Consider the following 14,219-nt stretch of genomic DNA (forward strand, 5'->3'; position numbering starts at 1 on the left):
ATAAAGTCCTCTGCTCAGCTCATAGCAAGCTTGGAAAATAGATTTATGTATATGTATACATATTCTATAAAGTGTATTGCATTTTATATTATACACTGAGTGGCCAGATTATTATGATCTCTGAACCCATAATAATCTGGCCACTCAGCATATATCCTATATAATAAAAGGCTAATGTGCAAATTGTTCCCTCAACCAGGAATTCGACCAGCAGGCAGGCTGGTCAACCACCCATGTCCCCTCCCACTGGCCAGGCTAGCTGGACCCCACCCATTCATGCACGAATTCATGCACCAGGCCTATATATATTCGGGCATGGGGCGGGTGTGTGTCCCTCAGCCCAGCCTGAACTCTCTCCAATCTGGGACCCCTCAAGGAATGTCTGACTTACTGTTTATGCCCAATTCCAGTGAATGGGATCAGGCCTAAACAGTCAGTCATACATTACTCTCATAATCCAGGACTGCTAGTTCCCAATTCTTGCCTGCCTGCCAGCCTGATCACTCCCTAACCACTCCCCTGCCAGCCTGATCGACACCTAACTGCTCCCCTGCTGGCCCGATTGCCCTTAACTGCCCTCTCCTGCTGGCCTGGTTACCCCTAACTGCCCTCCCCTGCCAGCCTGGTCACCCTTAACTATCCTTCCTGTAGGCCTAGCCACCCCCAACTGCCCTCTCCTGCAGGCCTGGTTGCCCCTAACTGTCCTTCCCTGAAGACTTGGTCATCCCTAACTTCCCTCCCTTGCCAGCCTGGTCACCCCTAATTGCCCCTCCCCTGCCGGCCCAATTGCCCCCAACTACTCTCCCTTTCAGGCCTGTTCCCTCCCAACTTCCCTCCTCTGCTGGCCTGATCACCCCCAACTGCCCTCCAATGCAGGCCATCTGTGGCAGCTATCTTTTTTAAAATATATTTTTATTGATTTTTCACAGAGAGGAGGGGACAGGGATAGAGAGTTAAAAACATCAATGAGAGAGAAACATCGATTAACTGCCTCCTGCACACCCCCTATTGGGGATGTGCCCACAACCAATGTACATGCCCTTGACCAGAATCAAACCTGGGACCTTTCAGTCCGCAGGCCAACATTCTATCCACTGAGCCAAACTGGTTTCCACATATGGCAGTCATCTTGTGTCCACATGGGGGTGGCCATCTTTGACTAAATGGGGAGTGATGGTCAATTTGCATATTATCTCTTTATTATATAGGATAAAAGGGTAATATGCTAATTAGACCAGGAGGCTTTTCAGACAAAATTTATGTAAGGAGGGGGGCTTCCCTCAGCCCAGCCTGCACCCACTCCAATTGGAGACCCCTCGGGGGATGTCCAACCTCCAGTTTAGTGGATTAGGACTAAACTGGTGGTCGGACACCCCTCTCACAATCTGGGACCTCTGGCTCCTAACCACTCACCTGCCTGCCTCTCTGATTGTCCCTAACTCCTCTGCCTGCCTGATCACCCCTAACCTCTCTGCCTGCCTGCGTGATCATCCCTAACTGCCTCTGCCTGCTGGCCCCCAACTGCCCTCTCCTGCCATCCTGATCTCACCCCCAACTGCCCTTCCCTACTGGCCTTATCTTGCCACTAACTGCTTTCCCCTGCTGGCCTAATCACCCCTAACTGCTTTTACCTGCCTAATCACCCCTAATTGCCCTCCTCTGCTGGTCAATTTGGTTCTGATTGGTCGGTTTCTATGCCAGTCAGCATCAAAAGCTCCACCTCCTAGGCAGCCATTGGCTCCTTACAGTCACCCAGATTTGGTTCTCATTGGTCATTTTCTCTGCCAGTCAGCATCTCTGGGCCTATTAATGGGGCCTGATCAGAAAGGCAGGGTTGGGTCAGTCCCCTCAGCCTCCACTGCTGCCCCTCTGCCAGCGCCCCGCTCAGGTGCCACTCAGGAAGGCAGTCTCTGAAGGAGAGAGCGAGCGGGTGGGGGGTCTGCGGTCCTGCATGCTCAGAGGTGGCAGTGGCGGCTTCATGGGGTTGGCGTGAGGCGGCCGGCGCTCTGATGCATTCCTGCTGCTGTCGGAGAGGACCCGTCTCCCATGGACTGGGAGTTCCTGGAGAGCCAGGTCTGAACAGCTGGCAATAATTTTCTAAGTCCCGTCTCTTCATTTTCCTTTGTGTTGCATTTGGGAACATCCAGAAACCATGAACATCATTAGTAATGAAGAATTTGACTGCCATTTCCTCAATGAGGGCTTTACTGCCAAGGACATCCTGGACCAGAAAATTAAGTCTTCAGACGATAAGGATGTCTTCTATGTAGTAGACCTGGGAGACATTCTAAAGAAACACCTGTGGTGGCTAGAAGCTCTTCCTGGGGTCACCCCCTTCTATACAGTCAATTGCGATAACAGCAGGACCATAGTGAAGACCCTGGCCGCCATCGGAACGGGCTTTGACTGTGCCAGCAAGACTGAGATACAGTTGGTGCAGAGTCTTGGGGTGCCTCCAGAGAGGATCATTTACGCAAACCCTTCTGAACAAGTGTCTCAGATTAAATATGCCGCCAGCAACAGAGTCCAGATGGTGACTTTCAATAGTGTAGTCGAGCTGATGAAAGTTGCCAGGGTACATCCAAAGGCAAAGCTGGTTTTGCGGATTGCCACCAATGACTCCAAAGCCATGTGTCGTCTCAGTGTTAAATTTGGTGCCACACTCCAGACCAACAGGCTTCTTTTGGAATGGTCCAAGGAACTAAGCATCAAAGTCATCGGTGTGAGCTTTCACATGGGCAGTGTCTGTACTGACCCTGAGACCTTTGTGCAGGCCATCTTCGATGCCCGCTGTGTCTTCGACTTGGGGACTGAGATTGGTTTCAACATGTAACTGATGGATATCAGTGGTGGCTTTCTTGGATCTGAGGGTGCAAAGCTTAACTTTGAGGAGATCATCAGTGTAATCAACCCAGCCCTAGACAAGTATTTTCCATGATACTAGGGAATGACACTCATAGCTGATCCGGGCAGATACTATGCTGCATCAGCTGTCACGCGTGCAGTTAATATCATTGCAAAAAAAACAAAAACAAAAAAACACACTTGGTCTTGAAGGAAGGAATAGGCTCTGATGATGAAGATGAGTCAAGGGAGAAGACCTTCATGTATTACGTGAATTATGGAGTATATGGGTCCTTTAACTGCATCATCTAGGGTCATGCACACATGAATCCCCTTCTGCAGAAGAGACCCAAACCAAATGAGAAGTACTACTCCATCATCTGGGGACCTACCTGTGAGGGCCTTGATCTCGCATCCTGGAGCCCTGCGGCTTGCCCAAGATGCACGTGGGGGACTGGATGCTCTTTGAAAACATGGGTGCTTACACCTTGGCTGCTGCCTCTACCTTCAATGGGTTCCAGAGGCCGATGATCTACTATGTGATGTCAGGCTGTCATGGCAACTGATGCAGCAAGTCCAGAACTGCGACTTCCCGCCCAAGGTGGAGGAGGACACCTGAACCCTGCCTTTGTCCTGTGCCTGGAAGAGTGGGATGGAGCTTCTCCCAGCAGCCTGCGCTTATGCCAGAGTTAATGGGTAGATGCCATCCTTGTAGCTGTTATCTGAGTGTAGCTTGACTTAAGGATTGGACGGACAACTTAACTTAATGAGTGCTAGTTTGAAATGTCTTAGTAAATGGGGGTGACACAGATGGAACAAGTTGAAAAGCTTAGGCGACGGGGTCACACTTATGTGTTTCTATGGAAACTATTTGAATATTTGTTTTTTATGATTTTCATTCAATTTTCAAACATGCTACGGCAGAGCAAGCATTTGTAGCTTGTGTATTGGCAGAACCAGCCAAGGCTGCGTTCTGTGACCTGTTTTACCAATAAAGTACCTTGGAGATTGGAAAAAAAAGGAAGGCAGGGCTGATCAGCAGCCCTGGTGGAGGCCTGGAGAGAAATGGGAGGGTGCCTCAGGCCCGGTGGGACTGATGGAAGTGGGGGTCTGTCATGGAGGTGGTGCCTGCGCTTCTGATCACTTGCACACTGTGTTTTATACCACAGCATGTGGCAGCGGCTGTGAAGGGCACCAGAGCAATCCAGTGCTGACTGCAGGACTTACTTCTGTTTGGTTAGCCTTTAGTCATGATTGGTCGTTGAAACCCTGGGCTTTTATTATTAGGTTACTTTATAATGAAGAAATTGAAAGGTTAAGTAACTTGCCTACATTTATATCTTGTAAGTGGTAGAGCCAGGATTCATACAGTCTAAATGCTGATACCAAGATCTTAACCCCAACACTATGCTGCCTCCCCTGAAGAAAGAATCTAAGCTTTTCAGATTGTAATTGTGGTGAAACAATATAATACATTTGGAGAGGAGCATAAGTTCTATTTTTCAACAACCAGACAATTTTTTTTGGTCTGGATAGTATTGCTCTTAGTTAAAAATCTAGTTCTCTTAAGAATGGATGAAATTAAAATTAATCCAATCTTTTGTTCATGTTTGCATTTAATAAGTATTTATTGTATGTGTTCGACCTATACATATAAATTTTATCATAGGTAGCATTTATGAAATTTGACCTTCTACATATAGTTGGCTATCAATTAAAAGCATATTGAGAAGCCATAAACATAGAATTGCCACCAAAAGCCATGCAAAGAGATGAAACGGCTATATGCAAAATTCTACACTATCCAATAAGATAGAAACTAGCCACAAGTTGCCAGTTAATTTAAATGAATTGTAATTAAAAATCTACTTCATTCAGACTGGCTATACTTTAGTTGCTCAATGGCCAAAAGTAACTTGTGGCTACAATATTGGACAGTAAAGGTATAGAACATTTCCACCATTCTAGAAAGTTCTACTGTATAGCATTGATCCAGAGAAAAAGTCAGAAAGAAGAACTAAGAGAGTTGTTGATAGAACCTTGGGTACCACCTATAATTAGGAGTCAGGAAGTAGAAAATGGGGCAGTAAAAGAGAAGTTGAAACAATGACTAGGATAATGTGGGATCAGGAAAGCCAAGAATGGAGAATAACAAAGAGCAAAGTGTGGTTCTCAATGTCAATTGCTATACATATATTTTGTGTGTGTGTGTGTCTGGGGGGGGTTGTACATATATTTTGAAGAATTGAAAAATATCCTGTGAATTTGATAAATAGGACACATGATACCACCTTAGTAGACATTGATTATAGGATTGTTTTATGACAGATACTGCTGGACAGTGAATGTCCCCAGCCTCAGCTCCTCCTCTAAAGCCAAATGGGGTAGACATCACACAGCGGTGCACTATCAGTTTCCTTCCCCCCCCCCCTCCTCCCAATATATTTTATTGAATTTTTATAGAGAGGAAAGGAGAGGGATAGAGAGCTAGAAACATTGAGAGATATATCAATCAGCTGCCTCCTGCACACTCCTCACTAGGGATGTGCCCACAACCAAGGTACATGCCCTTGACCAGAATCAAACCCAGAACCCTTCAGTCCGCAGGCCGACACTCTATCCACTGAGCCACACTGGTCAGGGCTCAGTTTCCTTTTTGAGAGTCTGACTTACCACTGGCTATAACAGTATGGGTGGCAGCATGTCTCCTTCTCAACTTGAAGCTGCCTCAGTGGCTCTTTCAAAGCTTTTGGCTTTGAATATTCCCAAAGCAGTTCCAGAAGTGAAAAAGTGCTCAGAGCTCTGGGAGAGCATTACTATTCAATTCATAGGTGATGCTTGCGTTTGGTAATGAGAGTGAAAAATTGAGTCTGTGACTTTTGTTAAATTTATAAGTAATCAATAAGAACTGGATGGCAAGTGAAGGAAGATGAGGCAGCATCATAGATAATATTCAATCTCAAGGGCCATTAAAAGCATTGTGAAGGGCCCTTTTTGTTGATTTAAAGTAACCCCCTGGGGTTCTTTTAGGCACACTTAACATGGTAATTCTGCTCTGATCCAGAGCCAGAGAGCAACATAAATCTGCACATTCAGAATTTTGACCTAGTGCTTGTGGTAATGTAAAATATGTCCATACACATGTTCCTAGAAGCTGCAGAAAGTATAGCTTTCATTTTTTCCTGTCCTTGTTCATTTGTTCCAGGTTTTCTTATAGCATTTTAGGCACCTCTCTGATGGAGTGTTAAAGGATCTGGGCTAGCTTGATTTAGATGCAGATTCTAATTCAGTTCAACTGTTGACTCAGTGACCTGTAGATAAAGTCCCTATGCTATATTATTATATTGTAGTTTACAGGATGAAAACTGGAAGCCTCGATAATGTGTTGAAGTGGAATCTTGGATCAGGTGGGATGATATGGACAAGGGCAAGCCTTGTAACTTTCAGGCTTCTAATCTGAAATAAATTGTCTTTTTTATATATATTTTATTGATTTTTTTACAGAGAGGAAGAGAGAGGGATAGAGAGAAACATTGATGAGAGAGAAATGTCGATCAGCTGCCTCTTGCACACCCCGTACTGGGGATGTGCCCACAACCAAGGTACATGCCCTTGATCAGAATCGAACCTGGGACCCTTGAGTCCACAAGCCGACACTCTATCCACTGAGCCAAACTGGTTTTGGCTAAATTATCTTTTAAAATCTTGCTTTGTTTTGGACATACACCCAATACCCTATTCCACTCACAATGGGGTTTTTGGAATCTCAATTCTCCAAAGAGGCTCCAACCTTGCAATGTGATGCTAACATGAAGTCAAGCTTGCATCAGTTGCCTGATCTTCTTTCCAAGAATCAAAACAAGAATTAAAAGAACAGTGAGAGGTTAATGTAAGGGGCTTTCTCCCCCTTGCCTTTCCCTTTGGCATTTATGTGCACACACAGAGACATGGAAACCACACAGCAACACCTTTCTGCCTATTCAGTTTAGGATGAACCCAATAAATTGTTGAAGGATGGAAAATGTATTAGGTGAACTACACTGTAAATAACCTTGCTCTGGCCCAATTGACATGGCTCAGTGGACCTATAAGCCAGGATATAATGGTTTGATTCCAACACAGGGCATATGTCTGGGCTGTAGGGTGATCTCCAGTGTGGGGCATGCAGGAAGCAGCCAATAATTGATTCTCTCATCATTGATCTCTCTCTCTCTGAAATCAATAATATATATGTATGTATGTGTATACACACACACACACACACACACACACACACACACACACATATATATATATATATATATATATATATCCCGTATGTTTTGGACCATAAGACGCACCGGACCATAAGACGCACCAGTTTTTAGAGAAGGGAAATGAAGAAAAAAAGATTCTGAAACAAAAAGTTCAGTGTTACCACTACAATGTGTAAACCCATAAATCATGCAGAGACTTTCTATGCTTTCTTTGCATAGTTTATTATGGGTATCTACACATTGTAGTGGTGAGAGAAGAGGCTGGAGAGTGTTTTACATTATGGTAAATGTTATTGGTTTGGTATCACAGAAAGTCTCTGCATACAATATACCGGTATGAAGTTTGTTGCAGTACAAACGTTTTGACAGTTACCGGTATAATAGTATGAAGAGAAATTCTGACATAGCGGCGTTATCAATCAGGGCATCCAGCGGAGGGCGGAGTTTACTGGTGGGCGGAGATCTACAGTATGCCTACCCAGTAGTCAAGCACGGCAACAGAGGGCGGAGAGGAATGATTGGGGGAATAGACGCGGCATTCTTCCGGGCATGGAGTACGGGCCAGCAAGGGGTACAGGCGATGATTACGGTTTGGATTACGCAGTTACCGTACACTGCACCTGGGCTGACATGGAGATATGGCTGCAGCGAGGGCATGGAGGCTGACTACCATACATGGGAACTCCTCTACCACTCGGGGTTTACAGAGCGGGGCAGACACTCTGGGCACGGAGGAATGGACAGTGGCTGCAGCAAGCACACAGAGCCGGGCAAGTTAAAAAACTTTTTTTTTAAAGTATATGTGTAGGCTATATTTGGACCATAAGACGCAGGGACTTTTTCCCCCCACTTCTGGGGGAAAAAAAGTGCGTCTTATGGTCCGAAAAAAACGGTGTGTGTGTGTGTGTGTGTGTGTGTGTGTGTGTGTGTGTGTGTGTTTTTAATAACCTTGATCTGGATTAACTATGCCTTGTTGAGGGATTCTGCTGTGAGCATCTCCAAGATTAATAGTGGTTGCTGAAGTTAGCAGAAGTTTGGGAACCAGATTATTCCTTCAGTTACAACCATCATCTCCCCACTTGTTCCCACCCACCCTCACATGCTCTAACAAGGAATGTGTAGCATTTAGCTTAGTTCTTGGCCCATAGCAAGGACTCATAAGATCCCACTTTTATTCATGAAGTAACTGTGATAATCATTGTTAGGAATAGAGAAGAGGTTAAATAAAGGGTTCTGACTTTTAGTATTAGCAGTAACAATTGCCATTGTTGAAGGCCTATCATGTATCCCTTTCTTTACTTGAATTATCTTTTCTTAGCCCCAGAACAACCCTGACCAGCTCTATTTATAGGTGAAGGATTGAAATTCAGAGAGGTGACATAATTGTCAAAGGTCATATAGCTCCTAAATGGCAGAATCAATCCAGGTCTTTGAGTTTAAAGGATATAAATCCTTTCCACGTTTCCAAACTTAATTCAAGAAGCAGGACAAAGGAGACAATGAAGAGCCCAGGATTAGGTCAGAGTGAGGCAGGCTGGACTACACTAAGCAGGGTTAAAGGTCACCCTATATTTCTTGTAACCCAGAGCCTGGGATCAACAAGCTGGGCCTTTATAGCTACTTAAGGCATTTTCTTTCTCCTCGACCTGTATTAGGACTTAGTTCTCCTCTTGTTTGTTTGTCCAGAGAAACAGGTTGTAAGAGAAAGATCACTTGAGGTGTCTGCTGGAGCTACGCCCTGCTTTGCTTACTATAAATAGCTTCAGCCAGTTGCCATCAATGACATTTTACAGGGAAGGTGACCAGTTGGAAATAAGCCCTAGGGAAATGTCAAGACACCAATATTCTCCTGGTATATGCAGTGTTCCCAAACTATTGCAAAAAGTTAGATACTTGAGATCTTGAAGCAAAAGTGGTTTCATCACGTTCACAATGTCATTCATCTAAGCCCTTGGTTTGGGATCCAAAGGTCACCGTACATTTGCTTCTTTACTTATGAACCAAAATCCAACAATGATTCAGAGCAATCTGCAATGGAAACTGAGTGTAGCTATGTACAGTACTGGTAAACATTTTTATCCGCTCAATTCCCATTCATTACAATAGGCTGCAATTTGCTCTTTGTTACCCAGTTGGCTTTAAAGAGTTAGGTAAAGTAAGGGGTCTCTGTACTCTTCAAGCAGATCTGGAGTATGAACACATCTGTAGGAAGTATATGCAGGCCATTCCAGATAATTAAAAAGGGAGGGGGTCATGAATTTATTTACCAGGCCACTTTCATTATTTCTCATTAGTAAATAGCCAAATAATTGATTGTGGATTTAGTATTAAATTAGCATAAGTGAAAGGACTGCTATATAAGATAGAATGCACATATTGACTTTGGCTTTATCCTTTAGCAAGAATATATGATTTTACTTTTGAGAGTTTTTGTAATCAAAACTTGCCCAAAGCAAAAAGAACTGTAGGACCAGAATGCTTCAGGGCAAGACACAGGAGCTGGGCAGTTTAAGGATGGTGCATAGGGTCTGCCAAGGGACTTGCATTTCCTGTGTGAGAGAAGCCAAGGCAAATTCATATTAACCTTTAGATGGTGGTAACTGAGAAGATAGTTGAGAGTCTGGAAATCAGGCACTAGGACCCAGGAGCTTTCTGTGTTTCCCTGGTCAGTTCAGTGGCTGTTGGTTCCTCTTAGCTGTGTCTGGAAAAAACTGTTCAAAGCTCTGGCCTCCTAAAGGGAGCATCCATAAGATTGTCAACTAATTCCTGAACAGAAACTATGCAGGCCAGATAGGAGTGGCAAGAAATATTCAAAGTGATGAATAGCAAGAACATACAACCAAGATTAATCTACCCAACAAAGTTATAATTCAGAATTGAAGGTCAGATAAAGAGCTTCACAGGTAAGAAAAAGCTAAAGGAGTTCATCACCACCAAACCAGTATTATATGGAATGCTGAAAGGTATTCTTTAAGAAGAGGAAGAAGAAAAAGGTAAAGATAAAAAATTATGAACAAGAAATACATATATATCTACAAGTGAATCTAAAAATCAAGTGAATAAAAAAGCTGATGAACAGAATAAATGGTGACTATAATAAAACAACTGTAATAATCTAAACAATAAAGATTCATTAAATTTTAAAAAAGAAAATACCCAGTCACCAAGAAATCAAAGCCAAAACATTATGTGACAATGTTGATTAGTACTGCATATGTCACTTTCACACAGTGGTGAGCAGTACAGTACAGCCCTCAGAGTGCAACTGGCCTGGCTTCAGGTCTTGCCCCTACTTATTTTTTAGGTGTGCAGCTTTGGGAAAGTCAATTAACTTTGCTTTTTGTCGTGTCAAAGATAGATATACCCTGGCTGATGTGACTCCGTTGGTTGACCATTTTCACATGCACCAAAAGGTTGCTGGTTCAATTCCTGGTCAGGGCACATGCCTGGGTTACAGGCTAGATCCCTGGTAGAGGGTATGCTGGAGGCCGCCTGATCCATGTTTCCCTATCACATTGATGTTTCCCTCTCCTTTCCCTTTTCTAAAAATCAAGCTGTTCTTTAAAAAAAAACAAAAAACACAGAAATGGGTGTAATAACAGTATTACATTTCCAGGGTTGCTAAAGCAATTGAATTAGATAATACTAGTACATATAAAGCAATAAAATAATCACAGAACCTAGCATAGAGTGTGTTCTCAATAAACATTCCTCACTCATACTTCCTCTGTATCCTAGTGCTTCCAATCTCTTTGCCCACCCCTCATTGTAGCACTCAGTTTATTGTCTTCCCCATTAATCTGAGTATTTCAATGTCAGGGATCCTGTTTTAGGCAGTTTTTGGTTTTGTTTTGTTTCCTTCATCATCTGCTCCTTTGCCACATCTGGTAACCTCCAACTCACTATCAACCCACACACATTTCTAGGCACAAAGCAGTTCAAAGAGAGCAGCTAGCTCTTCCTTCAAGCACCATATTGACATTTTAATCATGACAGAAAACAATCACAAGGTAGTTAATTCTAGTTTTTTCCCCAAAATTCACTGAGGTGCCACGCTGGATATATATTCACCTCTACATGTATATTTAATACCTACTAGGTTCAGGTAAAACACAGATGATGGGGAGTGGGGATTTTGTGGAGGGGCACTGAGGTAGCAGTGATTAGCATATATAAAATGTAAAGTGACCTAAGGGTCAAACTGTGATATCACACAGGTTCCTAAAACAGTATGTGATTAGGTGCCAAGTCAGGAAGTGTCGCACTAGGTGTACTGACAGAGATGTTTCTCCTCTCTGCTATCCCCTGTCCCATCAAACCCCTGATCCCATTTGCGTTTCTGAAGCTTCTTGTATACAGCTCCATTATATGACTATCATCACACTGTATTACTGTGGTTCTGGAATAGACACCTGACTATGGGTTGTGATGCCATGGAAGCCTTCTTGGATAACAGGGGCTTTGTTCAGCCTAATATAGGTAAAGGATTATAACTAGACAGAAGGGAGGAGGGTATTCAGTTGGAGTATACACAAGCCTAGAGCCAGAAATATACATGGTACATTGTCTCTGGGTTTTGAGGGGTGGTAACAGGAGGGGGATGGAAGGACTGTGAGTTCACCAGGATGACTAGAATGTAGAGTCTGCAACTCGTAATGAGTGATGCAATGGTCTAATTGTTCCCCAGGCAGCCTGGCATTTATGGAGGTTCTGTTAAAGGGCTGGGGTAGCAGGTGAAGGGTGAGTGTTGAAATTAGATAAGAAAAAGAGATTATTTCTATAAGCTTCGCTAGGGCTCCCCACTTTAGTTAGAAACATATGGTCTTGGCGAGGGTCTTTGATTATTTGGGCCCATTGCTTATCCTCTCCTGTTGCAAATTGTTAGGGAGAAAGCAGAAAAAGCAGCTGTACTGCCTGAAGTAGTAATCATTAGCTAATGCTGCCATCTCCAGGAAGCTGCCTGCTAATAGCCAGCATACAGGAGGCCTGCTTCAAACTGGCTGCCCTGGCAGGCTCCACCCTGAATCCACTCCAGCACCCACTGGCTGGCTTGGTTTCTCCATTCTGAAATTTCACTGGGAAGCTGGAGGAAGGGAAAAACTGCCAAGGCCTTCTGGAATCTTTGACGACCAGCTGCCTTTTCTTTGCTCTGCTCTGATAGGGATGTGTAACAAACACTGTCATCTAAAGGATAAGAAACACATTCTGATTTTTGTACTCTAAAATTCAAAGTGTAGATTATAGCCATCAAAAGGGAAATCACTTCTGGAACTATGGCATCATTTCCACCAATTAAAAATCATTACACATTTGCTATATTCTTATCTGACAATTAAATATGAGTAACTCTGACAGTACCTCCCATTTTGGCTGTTGTTGTCCAAGAAACTCAGATCAAGGAAAAAAGCAACACTCCAGGTAAGTAAAGATATTCCCTAGTATTTAGCCTCTTGGGAGAGGCAAAAATTCTAAATGTGCTGACATACAGGTTGAATGCTTGAATTCCTTAGTGCCCAGAACAGTACCTGGAACCCAGTATTTTCTCAATAAATATGAAGAATGGATAAGTAAATGATTGGATGGATTAAACATATAAAAGCAGTCCTGATTATTATGGCTCAGTTGGTTGGAGTGTTGTCCTGTGCATTGAAGAGTGGTGGGTTTGATCCCTTATCAGGGTGCATTCAGGAGACAACTGATCTATGTTACACTCTCACATCAATGTGTCTCTCTCTCTTCCTCTGCTTTTCCTTCTCTCTAAAAAATCAGTAAAAGCATGTCCTAGAAGAGTGAGGATTTAAAAAAATAAAGAAAACATAAAAGCAAAATAGTGATTAGGATGCGTGAAAATTGAATCTAAAATATAATAAGGTCAGTTATCTAAGTCCATATTTCAGTTTCATTTTTTCATGTTTCAACTATAAAAAATCATCATCAATAAAAATGAGTTATGGAATGTGCTGATTCAAACATAGATACTTCTGTGTTTTTTTTTTTCTGACAATGAGAAATAGCCTCAGAGGATAAATGCCTGGAAAATAAATTGTCCACAAAACCATATTTTAAATTAAATCCATGGTTTGTGCATTGGACCAAACAATGCAAAGGATTTTTGTTCTTCATAGTTGTGTAAAATAGAGAAGCTCAGGAGCAGGAGCTTGGGGACAGTTGGTCTTAGGCAATTATTCTAGAAGTTTAGGGCTAGTGAGGTCTTGATCACCACTATGTCTACACCAGTCTCCTACAATCTTTTTGTTAACACATCTCTATCTGAGCATGAATATTTATTTGTATACAAATTAGGTATATGTGTATATCTACTAATAGAATTTATATTTTAATTATTTATATTATAAAATATACATAAGCATAGAAGTTAAAAATGATAGAAAAATAAATATAATTGAAGGTACAATATATTCTTGCCACATCCAATTGTTTTACCCATTCCTGAGACTCGTGCATTTTTTAGTGTATGGTCTATCATAAGTAGTCAATTAATAATCATACTTATTGTAGTCTAAGTTCAGCTATTAACTATGTGAACTTGAGCAGGCTATACTATCTGTAATCTGAGCCTTTGTTTTATCATTCATAAAATAGGATTAAGTAGTCATATCTGGATTGGAGAATTGTTGTGAAGAGTAAATTAAACAATCTAGTAAATAATAATTGTGATGATGATGATGATGATGGTGGTGGCAAACAGGGTTAATTCCCTACTTCTTATATGAAATGATATTAGACTCTACCCTCATCACATCATTACTTTTTACTATGAATACCCCTTATACTACTTAAAATGATGCATTCTATTTGTGAGATCTGTTCTTACTGGAAATTCCATTCCAGCTTGTGAACAGAATTTACTGCTAATGTACTTGGAGAAAAGGAAAATATGTTTACTCGCTTTAAGCACATCTCCAAAACTGCTGTTTTTCAACAGTATAGGTTACTAACAATGTGAAGAAAAGATAGTAATAGAAATGGTTTAAAGTAAGACTAAAAGACACTGCGCAATTGAAATGTGGCATCTTTTTATGAACTAACTCCCCCAAATTAATCAACTCTGAAATATAGAAGGACCCTCTGAATCACTTCCCCATCCCTTCTGCCAGA

General features: G+C 42.3%; 1 protein-coding gene and 1 pseudogene across 3 annotated transcripts in view; both read left to right on the top strand.

Annotated features, from left to right (window-relative positions):
* The window catches only part of FGF13 (fibroblast growth factor 13), a 519,688-nt gene that overhangs the window by 377,033 nt on the left and 128,436 nt on the right, over positions 1-14,219 (top strand). The gene's annotated exons all lie outside the window — the stretch shown is intronic.
* Positions 1,929-3,850, top strand: LOC118722008 (annotated as a pseudogene).

The sequence above is a fragment of the Pipistrellus kuhlii genome, unplaced genomic scaffold (genome assembly GCF_014108245.1).
Source record: "Pipistrellus kuhlii isolate mPipKuh1 unplaced genomic scaffold, mPipKuh1.p scaffold_m20_p_19, whole genome shotgun sequence".
Lineage (NCBI taxonomy): Eukaryota > Metazoa > Chordata > Mammalia > Chiroptera > Vespertilionidae > Pipistrellus > Pipistrellus kuhlii.